Below are 20,982 nucleotides of genomic sequence, written 5' to 3' on the forward strand. Positions count from 1 at the left end.
TCAACCTATCCTGGAAATAAAACTTAGAAGTCTTCTCTTCAGAACCAATTCCATGTCCTGTCTTTCTTTGCTGATGCATTATGTAACACACTTTGAGTAACCCAAACATAAACCTTAACGCTGACCTATTTTTGCAGTCATTTTCTTTAAAAAAAAAATCTTATCTTTATATTCTTAGACTGTTTAATTTCTGTCTCTGAGCTGCTCACTAGCTCTAACTGGGTTTTCTGCCTGGGTTGCTCAAATATGTTCTGCCTGTGCTGATCTTAAAATAATACTTTAAACATATTTTTTCACTGCTTAGGAATCAGTAATACCTTTCGTTAGATTTCACAGCCTTTTAAAGATGTATTTTTATTTTATGTGTTTGAGTGTTTTGCCTACATAGACGTACACCATGTGTTGTGGATTCTGGGAACTGAACCTAGATCCTCTGCAGGAGCTCAGAACCACTGAGCCATCTGTCCAATCCCAAGAAGATAATCTCTGCAAATTACCAAAGTAGCAACGTAAAATTCTGTTAAACTTTACCTTTTTCCTTCCTTAATTTTTTCCCTTTCTTCCCTGCTCCTCTCCTCTACTGTCTCTTTTTCCTTCCTTCAGTTTTGGGATCGGACCCAGGGCTTCTCATAAACCACTAAGGCATAGCATCAATCCAAAGTTTTATTGTTTTTTTAAAAACATTGGCTATCACATTTTTGTTTATCGTGTGTGTGTGGGTGCATGTCCCTATGGCCCACAAATGGAGTCAGCTCTTTGAGGCCACCACATGGATCCCTTGAATGGAGCTCACTTGTCCGGCTTGCAGCAGGTTCTTTTACCTTGAGAGTCATCTCCACCACCCAGCCAGGGTTTTATGTAGAATTAAAAAATATTTAAAAATGATGAGTATGCATGTATGTTGAGGGCATGATATGTGCCCACAAGCGCTGGTGCCTGGAAAGGGAGGCCAGAAGAGGGTGTCAGAACCCCTGGAGCTGGACTTCCAGGCAATTATGAGCCTCCTCATACAGGTGCTGGGGATCAAACTTGGGTCCTTTGCAAGAGCAGTACTGCTGAGCCATCTCTCCAGCCCCCAGAATTTTAATTTTGATCCTTGAGTAAAGACTGTCAAAAAATTTCTGTTACTGATGTTGCTGTTTTTCTTTGAACTTCGTTGTTGCCCCCTTCCTTTTCTAGTTAGCTTAGAGAGTAACGGGTTTTGTGATGGCATTTGCATACATATTTATTACTGTGCTTTTTTTCTTAAACATTTTTCCCCAGCTTCCTTTTCTCGTTCTTGCTTTTTAATTTTATATAGATTTATGTTAGTGATATCATGGGACATTGCTATTGAAGTACTGGGATCCAGCCTTTTGTGTTTTTAGATTGGAAAGTGAAATCCATAAAAAATAATCTCTAAAATTCACACCTCTTGATGTTGTGGCAGCGCTGAGACTCAGACTTCATCTCTTTCAAATATTATATATTCTCTATGCTGCCGTACTATTACCTTGTACAGTATATAGTATTTGCTTCATATTGTTTTGTGTACTCCTTCTCATATGGATTCAATACTTTTGAGGTGGGCTTTCAAAGTATTATTCTAGTATTGTTGCTCAAATTATATTCTACTTCCATCTTCTTGACTCAGCCTCCTGAATAGCTGGGTTTCCTGGCATATGATGGTTTATTTTGTTTTTTTTTTTATCTTCATGTATTAGTACCATTATTGAAATCAATTGTCTTTGTAGTTGAGCCCTGTGGGCTCCTCAGAAGTGTGTGGTGGTGCTAGGGATGTAACTCTGGTGGACAGAGGGCTTGCTTAACAGGCAGATTGGATCCTCAGCACTGAAGGGAAAGAGAATAAAGTCGGGGGCTTGGGATGGCTGCCTTATAAGTTTTGCTGTTGAAATTTAGTTTGCTTGATTTATTTGGTAAAACGAATGCCTCTTTGGAAGACTTTGAATGGAGGTTGTAATGGTTTGGTGGAAGCTTAGAGGGTTTATCATGAAGACTAAAATGTAATGTGCTAGCTAAATGTTCTTTTGAGTGTTAAAACAGAACACTTTCGCATTTTCTCTGCCAGGGATCAGTGCAGTCTGCTTGTTAAGCAGATTGTAAAAATCACTTTCTGTTTTGTAGAGTTAGAACTTTTATGTGTGATTTTTTTTTTTTTTAATCTAAAGTTTGTTAATAGAAGGGGTGTTTGGTCACCTTTAACAAAAGTTCAGTGGTGCGAGGCAGCAGGGAAAACTGCCAGTAGATTTCCCTGGGGAGATTGAGACAGGGTCTCACTGTGCAGCCCTGTTTGATCTGGAACTAACTAGGTAGATAAGTCTGGCCTCAAACTCACAAAAGATCTTCCTACCTCTACCTCCCAAGTGCTTGGATTTAAAGGTGTGTGCCACTAAGCCCCATTGAGTGCTTCCTTTTTGGTCTGAAACAGGTTAGAAATGGGTTAGAAGCTGTTTTTCATTTATAGTTTGGCTGGTTAATATGGCTTGTTCTTTTATTTCAGTAAACTGCCAAATCTCAGAACTCAATCTGAGGCAGGAGAATTGCAGATTTAAGGTCAGGTTTGGCTACATAAACACTCTTGTCTTAACAAAACATAACAATATTACAAGTTAAAATATCTATTGAAATGCTGAGTCTTAGATTTTTTTATTCCCGAAATTATCTTTAGTGATTGGCAAATTGGATCATAAATATGGTATGATGATGTCACACACCTTTAATCCCAGCACTCAGGAGGCAGAGGCAGGTGGATCTCTTGAGTTTAAGGCCAGCCTGGTCTACAGAGTTAGTTCCAGGACAGCCAAGGTTACACTGAGAGACCTTATCTCAAAAAACCAAACCCAAACCAAAACAAACAAGCCAAAAGAGGTATGAGTGATGCCAGCTTCTCTTTAGACAGGTGGTTACACCAGGGGTAATATGTGGAGTTTGTTTTTTTCAGGCAGGTCAGTAACTGAGGGTGATATTGGACCTCTGGTCTTCTGTCTCCAAGTCCCGTAAGTGTAGGTCATCTTCTTGGTGCATTGGTGCTGCATCTCGTAAATAAATCCTTGCTGTTCCTGTTACACAGACACTCTACCAACTGAGCTAAATCCCTAGCCTGGGAATTTTTTTTTTTTTTTTTTTTTTTGGTTTTTTCGAGACAAGTTTCTCTGTGGCTTTGGAGCCTGTCCTGGAACTAGCTCTGTAGACCAGGTGGGAATTTCTTTTTTAAGAATAGGTGTGTCTTAGTGTTTGTATTGCTGTGAAGAGACACCATGACCACGGCAACTCTTATAAAGGAAAGCATTTAATGGAGGTTACAGTTTCAGAGGTTCAGTCCATTATTACCATGGTGGGGAGCATGGCAGGTGGCCCTAGACGTGGTGTTGGAGAAATAGGTAAGAGTCCTACATCTTGACTCAGAGGCAACAGGAAGCTGACTTGGCAATATCCTGAGCATAGACAACCTCAGAGCCTGCCCCATAGTGAGACACTTCCTCAGACAAGGCCCTACCCACTCCAACAAAGTCACACCTCCTTATAGTATCATTCCCTAGGAGATTATGGTGACCAATTACATTTAAACTACCACAAGGTGCTTCCTAACGTTTTTTTTATTTGTTTGCTCAGTCTTCCAAAACTTTTACCACATATTTCTAAACCATGTTGCTGTGTGTAGTAAAAGATACTATAATTTGGCACAGTGTGGTACTCTTTGTAACATTCTAGCTCCACTGTAGAAACATTTTAACAGGGCACTGGAAAATTTTCCTTGGGAAATGCTTCATCATTTTCTGTTGACTGAGGTTTCTGTCCTTCCCAGTTCTGCAGCCAATTAGTTCCAGATAATCACACAGAGGTCTACATTAGTTATAAACTGATTGACCTTGTAGCTCAGACTTATTAACTCTTATAACTTATATTAGCCTGTTATTCTTGTCTGTGTTATCCACGTGGCTCAGTACCTTATTTGGTAAGGCAGTCACATCTTGCTTCTGTGGTTGGGTCACAACTCTAGGCTGCGCTTCCCTCTTCCCAGAATTCTCATTGCCTGCCTCTACTTCCTGCCTCGTTACCCCACATATACTGCCTGCCTGGCTACTGGCCAGTCAGCATTTATTTAAAATATAAGTGACAGGTTCTGGCTATTACAAACAATGCTGCTATGAACATAGTTGAGCATATACTTTTGTTGTATGATAGGGCCTCTCTTGGGTATATTCCCAAGAGTGGTATTGCTGGGTCCAGGGGTAGGTTGATCCCGAATTTCTTGAGAAACCGCCACACTGCTTTCCAGAGTGGTTGCACAAGTTTGTCCAGGGTGGCTATGCTCAACAGTGGACCAGCCTCACGCATCAATCATTAATCAAGAAAATGCCCACGGATGTGCCCACAGGCTAATTTGATGGAAGTGCTTCCTAGAATGAGGTGTCCTCCTTTCTCAATGACTCTAATTTGTGTCAAATTGACCAAAACTAGTAGGGGAGGGGGTAGCGTGCACAGTATCTGCAAAGGCCAAAAGAGAGTGTTAGATCTGCTGTAGGTCAGCCCAACCTCGAACTCACAGAGATCTGCCAATTTCTACCTCCATAGTGCTGGAATTAAAAGTGTGCACCACCACTGTCTGGCTTAGGTTAACATTTAAATCTTAGATCCATTTTGGATGTTTGTATATGGTGAGAGATGGGAACAGATATTTTTCTGCACCTACATATTCTGTTTTCCAAGAAGTATGCATTAAAGAGACTTTCTTTTTTTCAGTGTGTGTTCCTGCTTTTGTTGAAAATTCAATTGTAAATATGTGGGTTAATTTGATTTTTTTCTTAGTTATTTGTGAATTTATAAAACATTAAGTTTTGTATGTTTATATTCGTCTTTTTGCTTTGTTTTTTTTCCCAGTTCCACATGGAAAATTTATTTTCCTATATAAGTATCTTTGTTTTGTTTTGTTTTTGTTTGTTTGTTTGTTTTGAGACAGGGTCTCTCTTTGTGACCCTAGCTGTCTCGGAACTCACTATGTACATATCCTTTAATTTATAGAGTTCTGCCTGACTTTGCCTCTTTAGTTCATTTCTTTCTTTTTCTGTGTAACAGTTCTGGCTGTCCTAGGACTTGCTTTGTCCTCAAAGGCCTCAGACTCAGAGGGATCCTCCTGCCTCTGCCTTCTGAGTGCTGGGATTAAAGGTTTGAGCTACCATACCCAGCAGAATTAATTTTTGTATCCTGTAGCTAAATGATTTTTTCCTGGTTTTAGAATCTCTAGATTTTTCTATATAAAAATGATTTCCTCTGTTCTGATTACATTTCTGTTGATGTGATGAAGCAGCTCAGGGGAGGAATGGGCTTATTTTGGCTTATAGGTTACTGCCATTATGGAAAGGTCAGGGCAGTAGGAATGCTGCTTGCTAGCTCACTCACTGGCTCATGTTTAGTAGTTTGTTTTTGTTTTTAAAAATAGCCTGGACCACCTGCTGCCCACAGTAGTTTGGGCCTTCCTATATCAACTAATATTTAAGATAGCTCCCCATAGACATGCCCACATGCCAGTTTGATCTGGGCAATCTCTCTGCAAGAGCAACAAGGGGTCTTAACTGCTGAGACATCTTTCTAGTCCCTGAAATCTATTTTTCTTGATATACGTTGGCACTTGCTATAAACATTACTCTTATTTTTATCTTTGAAAATAATTTTATTTTATGTGTACGAGTGTTTGCCTACATGTATGTATGTGCACCATATGTATGTCTAGTGTCCCTGGAGGCCAGAAGAGGGTGTCAGATTCCTAGAAACTGGAGTTAGCAAGTGGTGTGTGCTGCTGTGTGGGTTCTTTGGATCGAACCTGTGTCTTCGAGAGTGTCTTAGTTAGGGTGTCTATTGTTTGGATAAAACACCATGACCAAAAAGCAAGTTGGGGAGGAAAGGGTTTACTTGGCTTACACTTCCACATTGCTGTTCACTGAAGGAAGTCAGGACAGGAACCCAAACAGGGCAGGATCCTGGAGGTAGGAGCTGATGCAGAGGCCATTGTTTGGTCTGCTTTCTTTTAGAACCCAGGACCAGCAGCCCAGGGATGGCACTGCCCACAGTGGGCAGAGCCCACCCCAATTGATCACTAAATAAGAAAATGCCTTACGCTGGATCTCATCAAGGCATTTCCTTAGCTGAAGCTCCTTCCTGTCTGATGACTCCAGCTGTGTCAAGTTGACAGTACAAAGAGCTTCATGTGCTCTTAATTGCTGAACCACTTCTCTAGCTCCAACATTGCTCTTATTTTTATGTTTATTTACGTGCATGTGTTTGTATGTGAGTGAATGCCAAATGTGTTCAGGTTCTCAATAAAAGCAAAAGGTGTTGGATCCCTTGGAGCTGGAGTTAAAGTGGTTGTGAGCCACTAGATGTGGGTATGGGAACTGAACTCAGGTCCTGTAACAGGAACAAGTGCTCTTAACCATTGTGCTATCTCTCCAGCCGCCACATTATTGTTATTTGTGATTAAAAAATGATTATTGTGTGTATGTTTGATGTGTCTGGGAGGTCAGGATGGTAACTTTTATGGAGTTAGTGCTTTCTTTTTACTTTGATATGGGTCCCAAGGGTTGATTTGAGTTGTTGGGTTTTCATAGCAAGAGCTTTCATTTGATGAACCTTTTTCTTCATCTTTTCAGAGTTTTCTCTGTTGTATTTTATTTGTTTTTGTATTTGGTGCTGGGGATTGAAGCACTAAGGATATTATTACTCTATTGCTGAGCTATCTGAATTATATGCCTTAGCCCAGGCTCTATTTTAGGTAGTTTAACTACTAAATGCTTTGGAGAAGGATTTTTTTGTTTTGTTTTGTTTATTTAGAGTAGGCTTTCTGTTTCCCCTCTTCTCCTAAATACACAAGACTGTAAATGCTTACTTAGTGGTCTCTAAGTCTGGAAGCATGTCTTTGTTCTTTCCTTTTTTTGTTTGCTTGTTTTGTTTATGTCTGACTAGATGATTTCAAAAGGCCTGTCTTCAAGCTAAAATATTCTTTCTAGTGTTACTTCTGTTGAAGCTCTCAACTGTATTTTATTGAGTTTTCAATGCCAAAATTTGAGACACTGCTTATGATTCTGCCTGCCTGCCTGCCTGCCTGTGTGTATGGGTGTGCATGTTTGAACCCATGTGCTAGGCAAGTGTCCTACCACCATTGAGTTACATTTCCTAGACCTGATTCTATTTGTTTCTGTTTTTCGAGAAAGGGTTTCTCTGTGTAACAGCCCTAACTCTGCAGGAACTCACTTTGTAGACCAGGCTGGCCTCAAAGTCTAGCCTTAATTTTTTAAAAAGGATTTTTTTGTTGTTGAATTTTTCATTTATTAAAAATTTTCTTTTTTTTTTTTAACAGTTTGTTGGTTTCCTTTTTTGGCTCTTTTTAAAGAAATTTTTTTTGTTCCTTTAGATGTGTCTTGTTAACATTTATGCTTCTGTGTTCTATGTTGGTATTTTTGTACATCTGGTAGGTTATTTGTCTCTGCCAATTTTGTTAAGAGTGGCCTTTATAGTAAAACATTCTGTTGGCAGTTTTTCCTAGTTTTGTTTGGGTAGATTGCGTTGGCTTAGGTGGGTACTTTAGCATGGTATTATTAATTTGAGAATGTCTGTAGATGTCTTGGGGGCTGGTGGGACTACACCAGCTGGAATGCAGCAGTTAGATTTGTTTGCTGCTCTTGGTTTGCTACATCTAGAAGTTAGTATGGGGCGCCTGCTCTTTTCCTCTAGTATGTGAAGGTAAGCATACCCCAAGTAGGTTGGTGGTATAGCACAGCATAGTTTATAGATGGTAAGGTGTAGTGCCTTCCAGTGTGTGAGTGCTGTCTGGTGACTAAGACTGACCAGTAGGTACAGATGAATCATGTATAGGTCCCCTGTAGGACCACTGCTTAGGGAACTCTGCCCACCTGCTTGCCAGGACTAGAGTTGGCAGGATAGTGCTAAAGCATCGGTTCCATAGGGCCAGTTTTCTGATTCATAAGTGGAGGCAGAGAGAGAGCTCGTTGGGAATGGCCTTTGAGCCTCAAAGCCTGCCACCAGCGACTAATCTCCTGTATTGCCACACCTAATCCTTCTCAAATAGTTCCACCAAGTGGTGACCAAGCATTCAAATATATGGGCCTATAAAGGCCATTCTCATTCATCCACCTCAGCTTAGTTCCTGTTTTCATGCTCTGCAGTGTCTTTTCCATATCCCCACTGCACTTGAACCACACTTCAAATACTTCAGTGAAGTAGTTTTCACCAGGTACCCCCTACTCAGCCATCCTGAGTAAATCATCTTAAGGCTAAACCTTAGGCTTAGCTAGTAGGAAAAGCATAATGTTGAAGAACTAAATCAGAGAATAAAATAAATACTTACTGCTCTTTGCTTTGTCATCTAAATGCAGAAGCAAGAGGCTCATATACTTTCAAAACTGGAGAAGAAAGGCGCTTGGGACAATGAAATATACTTGAAAGCCCACATACTTGGGAGGACAATCATGAGTTTGGGGTTAGCCTGGGTAATATAATGAGAGTCTATCTCAAAGAAAACAAAGCTAGAAGCAGTGGTCCTTGCCTGTAATCCCAGCTGTTTGAGTGGCTGTGGCAGGAAGATCTTACATTTGAGGCCAGACATAAAACTCACATAGTGAGGGAGAAAATGGGGGAATGAAGGAGTTGGTGTTGTGTTTTGTTGTTGTATTTGTTCTGCACACCCAGGACCTCAAAAGGCTCAGTACTGTTTTGTTTGTTTGTTTTTTTTTGTTTTTCGAGACAGGGTTTCTCTCGAACAGCCTTGGTGCCTGTCTCGGAACTAGCTCTTGTAGACCAGGCTGGCCTCGAACTCCCAGAGATCCACCTGCCTCTGCCTCCCTAGTGCTGGGATTAAAGGTGTGCACCACCACAGCCCGGCCTGTTTTGAAATATGAAAGAATGAACTCACTCTTAGGACTCAATGAGAGTTTGTGTATCTTTTTTTTTTTTTTTTAAATTCCTGGGTGAATGCTGGTTGGTTGGGAACAAGTGTTCTCACAGCTCCTTCAAGAACAGCAGTATTTATACGTAGGCAAAACAGAGAAACAGAGTCCTAATACCCAAAGACTACTTACTAACTTAATGATGGGGACACTTTACTATCTTCAAAAGGATTGGCCAGAACTCTGATGTGGGAGTGTCATATATCAATCTGTTGATTTCATTGGCTAAGCAATAAAGAAACTGCTAGGCCCATTGGATAGGCCCACCCTTAGGTGGGTGGAGTAAACAGAACAGAATGCCGGGAGGAAGAGGAAGTGAGCTCAGACTCCGCAGCTCTCCTCTCCGGAGCAGACATAGGAGAGATGCCATGCTACCTGCTCCAGGGAAGACGCACGCTATGAAGCTCCGACCCAGGATGGACTTAGGCTAGAATCTTCCTGGTAAGCGCACCTAGGAGCGCTACACAGATGATTAGAAATGGGCTAAATTAATATGTGAGAATTAGCCTAGAAGAGGCTAGATAGAGATGGGTCAAGCAGTATTTAAAAGAATACAGTGTCCGTGTAATTATTTCGGGGCATAAGCTAGCCGGGCAGGCTGCGGGGCTGGTGGCTGGGGCGTTGGGGACGCAGCCCAGCCATCGCCCCTATTACTACAGAACTCCTCCCACATAAGTACTCACCTTCAGTCTACAGGGATTTGCAAAGACAGCAAAGTGTTACTAGGTCAGCTTCAGGGACTGACTGGAATGAGTCTCACAATATTTATTTTTTAGGATCCACTGTGTAGCCCAGTTTGGCTGTGAACTTTTCTTCTCTCCCTCTCTCCCTCCTCCCTCTCCTTATTTATTATGTATACAATGTTCTGTCGGCATGTATGCCTGCAGGCCAGAAGAGGGCACCAGATCTCATTACAAAGGGTTGTGAACCAACATGTGGTTGCTGGGAATTGAACTCAGGACTTCTGAAAGAACAGTCTCTTAACCTCTCATCTCTCCAAACCCTTGAGTTCCTTTTCTTGCTGGACTCCTAAATGTTGAGTTTATAGGTTTATTCCTTGATACCTGGCTCAAGTCATATTTTTTAGTGAACTATTTTCATTATTCCTCTTCATTGTTGACATTTGTACCGGTAGGAATGAATTGGTTTTAGAGAAGAAATTGCTCCAGAAAGTAATGCATCTCTACATCTCTCTGTATGTGTAAACACACATACACACACACACTCTTCCTCTCTCTTTTTCATGTATTTTCCCCAACATCTGTAAGAATTGAGAGAGAATTATGTGGACTATAAATCAGCAGGAGAGACAGCAATATGTCTTTATAGGAGATTTTGTTTTCAGGGAATGGTGAGATGGCTCAGCAAGTGCCATCAAGTTTATAAGCTGATTCACTCCCTAGCAGAAGGACGGGACTGACTCCCACAGGATGTTTTCTGACACTACACTTTCACCATGAAACTTGCTTCATTTCCCCCAAATTAAAAAAAAGAAGAAGAAAAGAATGTACAGACATAGTGTTTTCAGGTGAGCCCTGATGTTAGAAATTGTTGGACAACCCAGTGGCGAAGATTCTGGAGAAAAGGTTCCATAGTGTAGAAACAAGTATGAAACAAAGGTGGCCTCGCCCAGAGAGGTCTATGAGCAGGAGTAGTGTGGCTGCAGTTCCTGCCGTTGGAAAACTGAAGAAGAGGTAGAGGTCAGAGAAGTACTCATTATGGGCAGAGTTAGTATAGCACTGGCCATCAGAACAAGTAACAATTATATTGAAATAGCAGGGATACTTGATACCCACGTTATTTGGATGTGATGTAAACACAAATATATGTAGTATATGTCAGACTTAACTTGGCAAGCTTTCTATAGCCTGTCTTGTGTGCACATTACTTTTATAAATTTCCCTGAAAATTATTCTTCTCCTGTATTTACAAAGCTCTCTGTTTTTGTCTTGTTTTGTTTGTGTAAGAGAGTGTGTGTTATCTCAAAGGACAGAGCACTGTTAAGGGCTGGTTTTATTGCAAGGTTACCTAGTCCCAGATGGAAGGGTCTGCTTCCTGTTGAGCTCTGCAGCCTAGACCTGTGGATCCTGGTTGTAAATGGTAAACTGTATCTCAGGAAACAAGTACCACTTAAAAAAATTTCTAGAACATTTTTCATAACATCTATAATGGAAGTATTGATTTTACTGTACTTTTTTGGGAAATAATAGAATATATTTTCATGAGTCTTGAATTTGCTATGATATTTATAAAAAAAGTTATCTAAGGTTTTGTAATAAAATTTACCCCCTAAAAATAGCTGAAATTATAATACCAAATGTAGAAGCATCTCAGATGCTCATCATCTGATAGAGTTAGTGAAATGTATATGCACATTATGGAATATTATTCAGCAATAAAAAGGAATGAAGTATTGATTCATGGTATAACATTTTTGAACAATGGAAACATTGTGCTGTGAAAAAAATCTAGTCACAAGACTGGAGAGATGGTTCAAGATTAAGTGCACTTCCAGTGTACTCTGCCAGGATCAATTCCTAGCAACCACATGGTGTCTCAGAACTATAGCTCTAGTTCCAAGGATCCAGCATCCTCTTCTGGCCTCCATAGACCCAAATATACAAGTGATATATAAACATAATTGCAGGCAAAACCATTTATATAAAAAATTAAACATAAAAATTGAGAAAAAAGTTTCAAAAGCTACATTGTTTGATGTGTGCTTTAACTTAGATGGACCTTGAAAACTGTTAATAAAGCAAAACACATAATATGATTCTGTTTGTGTGAAGTGTCCAGCAGATATAAATGTGGTGGTTCTATAGTCTTGCAACAGTACTAAATTTATTATATACTTTATTTTTAAATTGAATTACTTACTTATTTACATGTATATATGTGACTGTGTGTGCCTGTGAATGGAGGCCAGACGAGGGTGTTAGACGTCCTCCTATAACTGTTTTTCTGTTGTTAGGCAGGGTCTCTCCTTGAACCTGGAGTTTGTATTTTCTCATCTAGGCTAGAAGCCAGCATTAGAGTTGGAATTACAGGCAGGTGTGGGATGCCCAGTTTATTGCGTGGGTGCTGGGATTCTCATGATTTTACACAGCAAGTGCTTATAACAAAAGTGCTTATAACCACCAAGTCTTCTCCTTAGCTTCCATTGTACATTTTAAATAGGTGAGTTTTATGTGTAAATTATATCTCTGTTATTACAAAAAAATAGCTTCTTGTCACTTGGTACAGATGAGTGACAACCTGCTTTAATGCCTCAGCAGAACTTAAAATTTATCCTCCACAAATGGTTTAAAATGTATCTTTGGGAGAGATATAGGTATTAAACATAATTGAAGACCAAATGTCCTAGAAAAAACCCGATTAAATAAAAGTACCCAGTACTGTGATCCTTTTTCAGACCTCTTTCTTTTTGCTCCTGGTATTTTGGCATCTAAGTAGTAATTGAAAGAATGCGTTCAGGATGTGATTATGCATGCCAGTAATCCTAGCATCTGGAAACAGAATGATGCCAAGATCAAGGGCATTTTGTACTATATAGTGATATCCTGCCTAAGGACAGGAGAGAGGGGAGACTTCTCTTATTAACCCGAAGGGAGAAACTAGTTAATAATACTTTTTAGGACCTTCTGTTTAAATTTAAGCAATAGACAAGGATTGCTAGATATATGAGGAAACCTTTACAAATAAGAAAACAAAGCAAATAGGAAAGAAATTAAAATCAATTAGAATAACAACAAAAAGCTGTTGAGATTATGTAACGGGGACAAAACAATAAAAGGATGAAGGTTAGTGGTGACCTTTCGCAAAGGAAATAGGAAACAGATGATAAAAGATAAAATGTCAGCCAGGAAAATCAACTTCCAAATAATAGAAGTGCTAATCATGTCATTAAAACCAAGAAAAAGAAATTATCAGTAAAATGTTGAAGAATTCACTTAGTTGAAGAATAAGATTTTGTATGGTACCCAAACAGAAGTTGTGACATTTAAAAGACAAGTTGAAAATTGGAATATTTTACTTTTGTTGTAGTTAATGAGAGGGACATGAACTGCCCGCCACTAATAAATGATGTCTAAATCATAGAACAAGTACTTTTAGGATGGGGACAGTATCACGGCCATCTTTTTATTTCTTCAACTTTTTATTGATTCTTTGTAGATTTCACATTATGCATTGCGATCCCACTTACTCCCCATTCCCTTGCTTCTGGCCTCTGTCTTTGCAACCTCCCCCCTCTCAGAACAAAACAAAATTTAAATAAAACCAAAAACCAAACCAAAAAAAATAACAAAAGTCTCAGCATGGAAGCTGTAGTTTGGTCCAGTGAATCACACAGTATAACCCTTTAGTTCATACATCTTTACTTGTAAATATTCATTGCATTGAGTTATTGATCTGGTTTGAGGTCCCTGGCTTCTGTTACCCTATTGATACTGGGTCCTCATTGGGACTCCTCTTGGATATTCTGTTGTTATCCTGTGTCAAGAAGCTCCCGTAGCTTCGGATCTGCAGGGACCCTTTCACATGCTCCAGCAGTTCATAGATGCATGAACATAGGTGGATACTGGGGTGGGCTGACTTTTAGCCCTGGTTCTGGGCCTGGGTGGTAGGTAGGTAGCTGGGTTGGTCAGTCATGGCTATCTTTTAAAAATACAATTTGTCATACTCTGAGTAGTGTCCTTGATGTTGCCATTTGAATATTTTGCATATGTCTTAAGGTAATTAGAACAAACTCTTATTTCTTCAGTCTTTATGATTTTATTAAATGTAATTTCTCTCTTTACCATGTCTGGCCTGGAACTCAATATGTAGACAAGGCTGGCCTTGAATTTACAGAGATCTGCTTGCTTCTAAGTTTCTGTCCTGCCTGGTCCTGTAGCTGTTCAGTCCAAAAGAAACACACAGAGGCTTATATTAATTATAAACTGGTTGACCTATTAGCTCAGGCTTATTATTAACTAGCTCTTACAACTTAAATTAACCCATAATTCTTACCTATGTTTAGCCACATGTCTTGGTACCTTTTCTCAGTAAGACATTCTCATCTTGCTTCTTCTGCATCTGGCTGGTGATTGCATCTCTGCCTTTCTCCTCTTCCCAGAATTCTCCTAGTCTGGTTGCCCCACCTATACTTCCTGCCTGGGTGCTGGCCAATCAGCGTTTTATTAAACCAATATGAATGGCAAATCCTTACAGTGTACAAGGGCATTATCCCATAGCAGGAATTAAAGGTACATGCCTCTATACTCATCATTAAATGGTGTTTCTATCTGGAAAAATTATGTGCCATACCTGATGCCTTTCTTTTCCTTATTCTAGTGTTCAAATTCATCCTCAATTCTATAAAAATTTATTAGCATGTGTATGTGGGTGGATGGGTGTGGGTATATGTACATGATAGTTTTATGTGGGCACATATGCTTCAGTTCATGTGAAGAAGTCAGAGGACTGCTTTGTGGAGTAGATTCTCTCCTATCTTTACATGGTTGTGGAGTATTGAACTCGGGTCTCTAGATTTGCATGACAGACTTCTGAGTCTTTTTGCTGGCCTTTGGAGTCTTACTTTTTGTTTTAGCTAGGGTCTCATAGCCCAGGCTGGCCTCAAACTTAATCCAAGATAAAGGATTACAGGTATGTACCACCACATCTACTTTTATGCGCTGCTTTGGATCAAACCTGGGTCTTACTACATTTTAGGCAAACACCTCTGACTGGCTGAACCTGGAACTCACTGATTCAGCTAGACTGACTGGTCAGCAAGCCACAGAGATCCTTTTGTCTTCACATCCTCAGAACAGAGATTATAAATACTGCTGCGGGGCAGGATCAGAGGCAGGCGAACTTCTGTAAATTCGAGGCCAGCCTGATCTACAAGAGCTAGTTCTAGGACAGGTTCCAAAGCTACAGAGAAACCCTGTCTCAAAAAACAAAACAAAAAATATATAAATAAATAAATATGCACTGCTGTATCCTGATTTTCATATGAATGCTGGAGATCTGAACTCAGGTCCTTTTGTTTTTTGCATCTTACTGAATGAACCATCTCCCCAACACCCAATATTTATCTTTTAATTAGAACATTATATCTGCAGGGTTATTATTGAAAGTGGTGGTCTAATTCCTTTCTTGTTTGCTTTTTTATTCTCCTTAGAAGTTTGCTGACTTACCTAAGTTAAGGATGTATGGTTCTTTGTTGCTATACCTTTCTTGGCCAAGAAGTTCTATAGATGCTTTAAGCTGGTGACTGCTGAGGGGAGGATGTTTGTCCACTTAATGGTGGTGGGTAGGATTATTGGTACCTGAATTAACTCTTCAGAAGTCATACAGTAGGTAGCTGCTGGGAGAGGCAAACCCAACATCTGTCAAGCGTGGACCTGAGGTGGGACCTGAGATATGTATAGATGTGTTGTGGTGACTACAGAGGCTTGGGGTTATAAGCCCTGTCTGATGTGGGAGTCCATCTCTGTGTGCTGTGATTACCATTTATGAAGAAAGAAACTGCTTTGGACCTATAGCAAGGCAGAACTTAGGTAGGGAGGGAAAGCAAGGCCGAATGCTGGGAGAAAGAAGGGCGGAGTGAGGGAGATGCTGGCAGAGATAGACGTGCTGAAACTTTGCTGGTAGGCCATGACCTTGTGGTGATATACAGATTAATAGTAATTAATAAATTAATATGTAAGAGTTAGCCATTAAGAAGCTAAAGCTAATGGGCCAAGCAGTGATTTAAATAATATGGTTTCTGTGTGATTATTTCGGGGCTAAGTAGCCAGGAACCAATAAGCAGCCTCCACTATACCTGTTTTTGTTATCTGTTGCCTGCTGAATTCCAGCTGAACAGCACCAAAAGCATGCAGCCAGGCAGGTGTCTGTAAATGACTATATGAATTGTTTGGTGAAGTGGACACTTTTTGCTCAGCAGTATATTCAACACATCTACGGGCAAATTGCTCCATTATTGGCAAAATTCTTAACCAAAAGTCTATAGACATATGAACATCTGAGTCAGTTCTTCTGTGAACTAAATAGACTTGCTGTAACACTTCAGAGTGAATGTTATCTGGATACTTGAACACAAAGAACAGCAACTAAACAATGGATTTGTGTGTGTGTGTGTGTGTGTGTGTGTGTGTGTGTGTGTGTGTGAATTCATAACTCCAAGAGCGTTCTCCTATAGGCTATATGAAAAGACACTTGATGGATGCATGTTTTATGAACAAGAAAACATTTTCTAGCAGTGTAGCATAAAGAATCATCTGTATCAAAACAAGCATCAGTATAAACTGTTTTCACATGCTTTTTTATGTCATTGGTTCACAGAATTTGTGACAATATATTTGATGTCCAACTGTAATCCAGCTTTACATGTGTGTGTACACCTTGTGGAGCCACTTCCCCTACCTTTTCATGGTGCTGGGCATCGAGTTCGGGCTGCCAGGCTTGCAAACAAGTGCTTTAAATTTGCTTTGTGCAATGATTGAAAACTTAATTTTTCAAAACTTAATTTTTTATCTATCTTAATCATGGTATTTTTGTCTTGCTTGCCTTTACCACTTTTATTTTTAATGTATCCTTGGCTAGCTTGGAATTTTCTGTATAGATCAGGCTGGCCTCAAACTTAAGAGGTCCACCTGCCTCCAAGTTACAAGACTGCTACCCCAAAAACAAATTTAAGAAAATCACTTTTTCTAAGTGATGAAATACAACAAATATATCAATTTCTGGTTATGTCTGCCTGTAGTTGAAATTTTGTTTATGTTTTGACAAAGCTTGCCTGAATATCAGAGTGCAGAGTAAAGCCACTAGAGGCTACATCTTTAGTCCTAGGACCTGAGAAACAGAGGCAGAGGTATCTCTGTTAGCTCAAAGCCACCCTGGGCTACACAAGACTGAATCTGTCTAAAAAAGAAACAGCTCAAACAAAGGTGATCCCAGCACTTGGGATCCCACACCTTTAATCCCAGCTCTAGGGAGGTAGAGACAGGAGTGATATGGCTGGGCAGAGAGAGGAATATAAGGTAGGAGGAGACAGGAGCTCGTTGTAGTTTGAGGTTTGGTGGAGACAGTTGCAGTCTGAGGCTCCAGTCTTTGAGGACAGGATCACCCCTTCAGTCTGAACATTGATAGAGGTAAAAGGTCTTTCTAGTGTCTGGCCGCACTGCTTCTCTCTTCAGCTTTCTCCTCCTAATATCTGACTCCAGGTTTTATTTATTAAGACCAGCTAGAATTTGTGCTACATCTGCCTAACTCATTGATTAATGACCAGTAGAATAAAAAGCCTTTTAGTTTGATGTGTATCAGTGGGTCTAGTGGTAATCAATTTCCTTCGCTTTTGCTTATCTAGTAAAATTGTTGTTTCTGTCTCACTTCTGAAGGTCATTGTTGCCAGATAGAGGACTCTTAGTTAACATGGTATTTTCCTCTCAACTTTTTCCAGAATCTTGATTGTCAGTCTGGCCTTCAGCTTTTCCAGTAAGAAATCTGGTGATGATCTTACTGAGATCCATTGTGTATGAGGAATTTTTTCTCTCTTTTCTTTGCTTTTGGCAGGTGATGATATGGTTTGGCGTTAACAAATCACTCCTCAGCTCATTTCTGTTGGATTCTTTTGAGCTTATTAGATGAATATGTCTAATCAAATTTGTAAAGTGTTTGATCGTTACATGTTTGGTTTTTTCTCTCTCTGCAGCATACACATGCGCGCGCGCGCGCGCGCACACACACACACACACACACACACACACACACACACACAATTCTCACTTTTCCCATGTGTCAGGTCTCAGCCTTATTCCCCAGGGAAAGGTGAGTGTTACAACCCCACCATGCAGGACAATCAGGTGCAACAGGGAGTTAAGTCAAAGCAGAAACTCAGTTTATTGCTGTGAGCACCAGCTTTATAAGTGCTATTGAGTGATGTAGGAGTAACTCCAGCCAATGAGAGACAGCCAAGCCCTCCATCTGGCTAGAAGGGCGCCTACCTAGATTTTTTGCTGTTTCATCCCCGCTTGGTAGCTTTAAGACTGTCCTTCAAACTCAAGCCAGGCTTTTCTCTGTCCTACAGGCCCTGAGATAATTTTGACCCATATCTTTGGTTAGTTCTCTTGATTGTATTATTCAAGTCCCTTTTCCTCAGTCTTTCTTCTTCCCACCCCTCAGTTTATTTAACTTCAGTTGTTACAGCTTTTCACATAGGCTGATTTTTTTTATTCCATCTACTCAAATTTGCCTTTAATGTTTCCAGTGAATATTTCAGCTCCAGAATTACTTTCAGTTTCAGTTTTATTCTCTGTCTCTTCCTTTTGACTTTCTTCATGTCTTCCTTTAGTTTTTAGGGTATTTGTGAGGCAGCTGTTTTGAAAGAAAGCATTATGTAGTTAAGTTGAGATCTATCTTTTTCTTCTTTAGAAAGTTTCTGTTGGGTCTCTTTCTCTCTTCTGATTTTTAGGCCATACTCTGTTGTTTCTTTTTGTACTTTGTGCGTATATGTTTCCTCCTGTATAGCATGAGTGTCATGGTCAGAATTCAACCTTGGGTGTTGTTTTTTTTTAATTAATTAATTCATTTTTTAAAAATGTGGTCTCTTGTTCTAGCTATCTTGGAGCTTGCTATGTAGACCAGATTGGTCTCAAACTCAGAGATCCTCCTGCCTCTGTCTCCCTAGTACTGGATTTAAAGGTGTATATCACCATGAACCGGCTCTAGGTGTTATTTAAGTGTCACCCACCTTGGTTTTTGAGACAATCTCTTATTGGACGGGAGTTTGCAGATTAGCCTAGCTTGCCCGGTCACTGAGTCAGTCCTAAGCACATGTTACCTTGTGTAACTCCTCAAAAATTTATTTATTTAGTTTGGTTTTTTGGACAGGCTTTCCTGTATAGCCTTGGCTGCCCTGGAACTTGTTCTGTAGATCAGGCTGGTCTCAAACTCATATAGATCCATTTGCCTCTGTCTCCCAAGTGCTGGAATTAAAAGCATATGCCACCACTTCCTGGTGCAATTTTTTTAAGACATAGGTTCTGGGGTCCAAGCTCAGGTCTCGATGCTCATCACAAGCACTTTACTGACTGACCTGTCTCCACAGCCCTCTTATACTTTTTTGATGTTGAAAACTGTCCAGATTTTATGTGGTAACCCTAGGAAGCAGTGTATGAATGACCTCTTCCAGTGCCATCTCCCGTGCTTGTCACTACTTTCTCTGTCCCATGAAAGATCTCTTCTGAGTTTGCACCTTTTCCTGAACATTCACATTGCCTTTCTAAACGCTTCAGTTCATGTTTTCTTTTGAAAATCTTGATGTATTAGTGGCACCCAAAAGAGGATAAAGAGAAAAATGAAGGGAGAAGGAAAAATAAAAGACAATGGTTCTTTAAATCTCCTTCAGTTGAAGAGGAAAGGTTTACACTTGGGAAAAACGAAATATTGGCAGCATGGTTATGCTTGAACGTTGGTGATGAGAAACTATAATCAGTTCTCATTATACAGATTTCTAGTATTTGGACGACAAGGTTTTTATTTCTCAAATTGTCTCTAACAAGCATGCATGACTGCTGATGTGTTGAGGAGTCGTTGCCTGCAGAATGAGCTGAAACGGACTCAGATTAGCAGCATCTTATTGCATAGCTCTCCACTGAACTTGCTTTATAGTGGACTAGGAGTCCCTAAGTAGATCAGAGCAGGCCAGATTATGCTAGTGCTGTTGTTTTCTAGGTTTAGAGACGTTTTTGTGACTTCTTACTTTGGTGGTTTGAAAGAAAATGGCCTCCAAAGGGAGTGGCACTCTTAGGAGGTGTGGCCTTGTTGGAGGAAGTGTGTTACTATGGAGGCACTTTGAGGTCTTATAAGCTAAGTCTGGCCAGAGTGACACAGTTTTTCCTTCTGCCTGCAGATCAAAATGTAGGACTCCCACCTTTCTCCAGCACCACGTCTGCCTGCTTGCTGCCACTTCCCACCATGCTAATAATGGACTAAGTCTCTGAAACTGTAAGCCAGCCCCAATTAAATATTTTCCTTTATAAGAGTTGCTGTGGTTATGGTGTCTTGCAACAATAGAAACCCTAACTAAGACAGTTATTCTTGTATTCCCTCTCTGTCCTGCCTTTTCTATTTAACCTTTTCTATTCCATTATTCCTCCCCTACACCATCCCTGTTATTATTGTATTCTATCTTCTCTCCCTTTAAACTCACCCCCCCATTCCCTTACTAATTTCACAGTCAGAACAATTTAAATTATGGTTATAGTCAATTGTGATCCCATTTTTGTTTAATAGCCACCTGGTAAGCTAAGGGTTAGAGTGTCGCTCCCGCCTCGACCAGCAAGGAAGACGCAACACCAGAGCTCTTCTTGCTGGCAGTTTATTCAGGACCTTGTTCACAGCAAGCTTTCTCCTTCTCTTTCTCTTTCTCTCTCTCCCCCGGCAAACCTCTCCCAGCCCTTAAAAAGGCATAGGCCGCCAACCCCGGATTGCCAGGTGGGCACTGCCCATAGGTCCACGCATATGCAAGCAGCTGACAATCTTTGCGTGATAATAGCATGAATCAGGCCTTAGCCATAGGAGTTGATTATCACAGAGAGCACTCGCTTTCGGGATCGCGGAGGGGCTTTCGGGATCGCGGAGGGCGGGAGCCAGCATCATCAGGTGTGGCTCCACGCAGCTCTCTACATTGCCATCAGGTGGGCTCCACGCAGCTCTCTACAGTTCCCCCTTTTTGTTTTGTAAAGCAACAGGCAAGAGTAGAGGTCTGATCTCTGTTAAAAATGGACCATGTACTAGTGTCTGTCCAGGTGTCATCCACTCAGAGAACACTAGACCTGTTCGGTGTCTTTTTACAGAGGTGGGAGTTAGACACCAACCCACATGCAATCAGACTTGCTCTTCTTGAGGTCGACTTCTCTGACCTCAAGTGCAGTGCACAAGCCTCGCATCCTGTGCTCAAATATAGATAACCAAGCTTGAGGGGACTGTCCTGCTTCAATGACTGTGAAGGCCTGAATGATCATAATTG

At 40.5% G+C, this 20,982-nt stretch overlaps 1 protein-coding gene across 4 annotated transcripts in view; it reads left to right on the forward strand.

Moving 5' to 3' along the window:
* Nck1 (NCK adaptor protein 1) overlaps positions 1-20,982 on the forward strand; it is a 54,104-nt gene that overhangs the window by 1,652 nt on the left and 31,470 nt on the right. Inside the window, exon 2 of one of the 4 annotated variants that reach the window (XM_075964878.1) lies at positions 19,864-19,958. The exons of the other annotated variants lie outside the window; for them this stretch is intronic. The gene's annotated coding sequence lies outside the window, so the exon portion shown is untranslated. The remainder of the gene's footprint in view (positions 1-19,863; positions 19,959-20,982) is intronic. 4 annotated transcript variants of the gene reach the window in all.

Source organism: Microtus pennsylvanicus, chromosome 3, assembly GCF_037038515.1.
Source record: "Microtus pennsylvanicus isolate mMicPen1 chromosome 3, mMicPen1.hap1, whole genome shotgun sequence".
Taxonomy (NCBI): Eukaryota; Metazoa; Chordata; class Mammalia; order Rodentia; family Cricetidae; genus Microtus; species Microtus pennsylvanicus.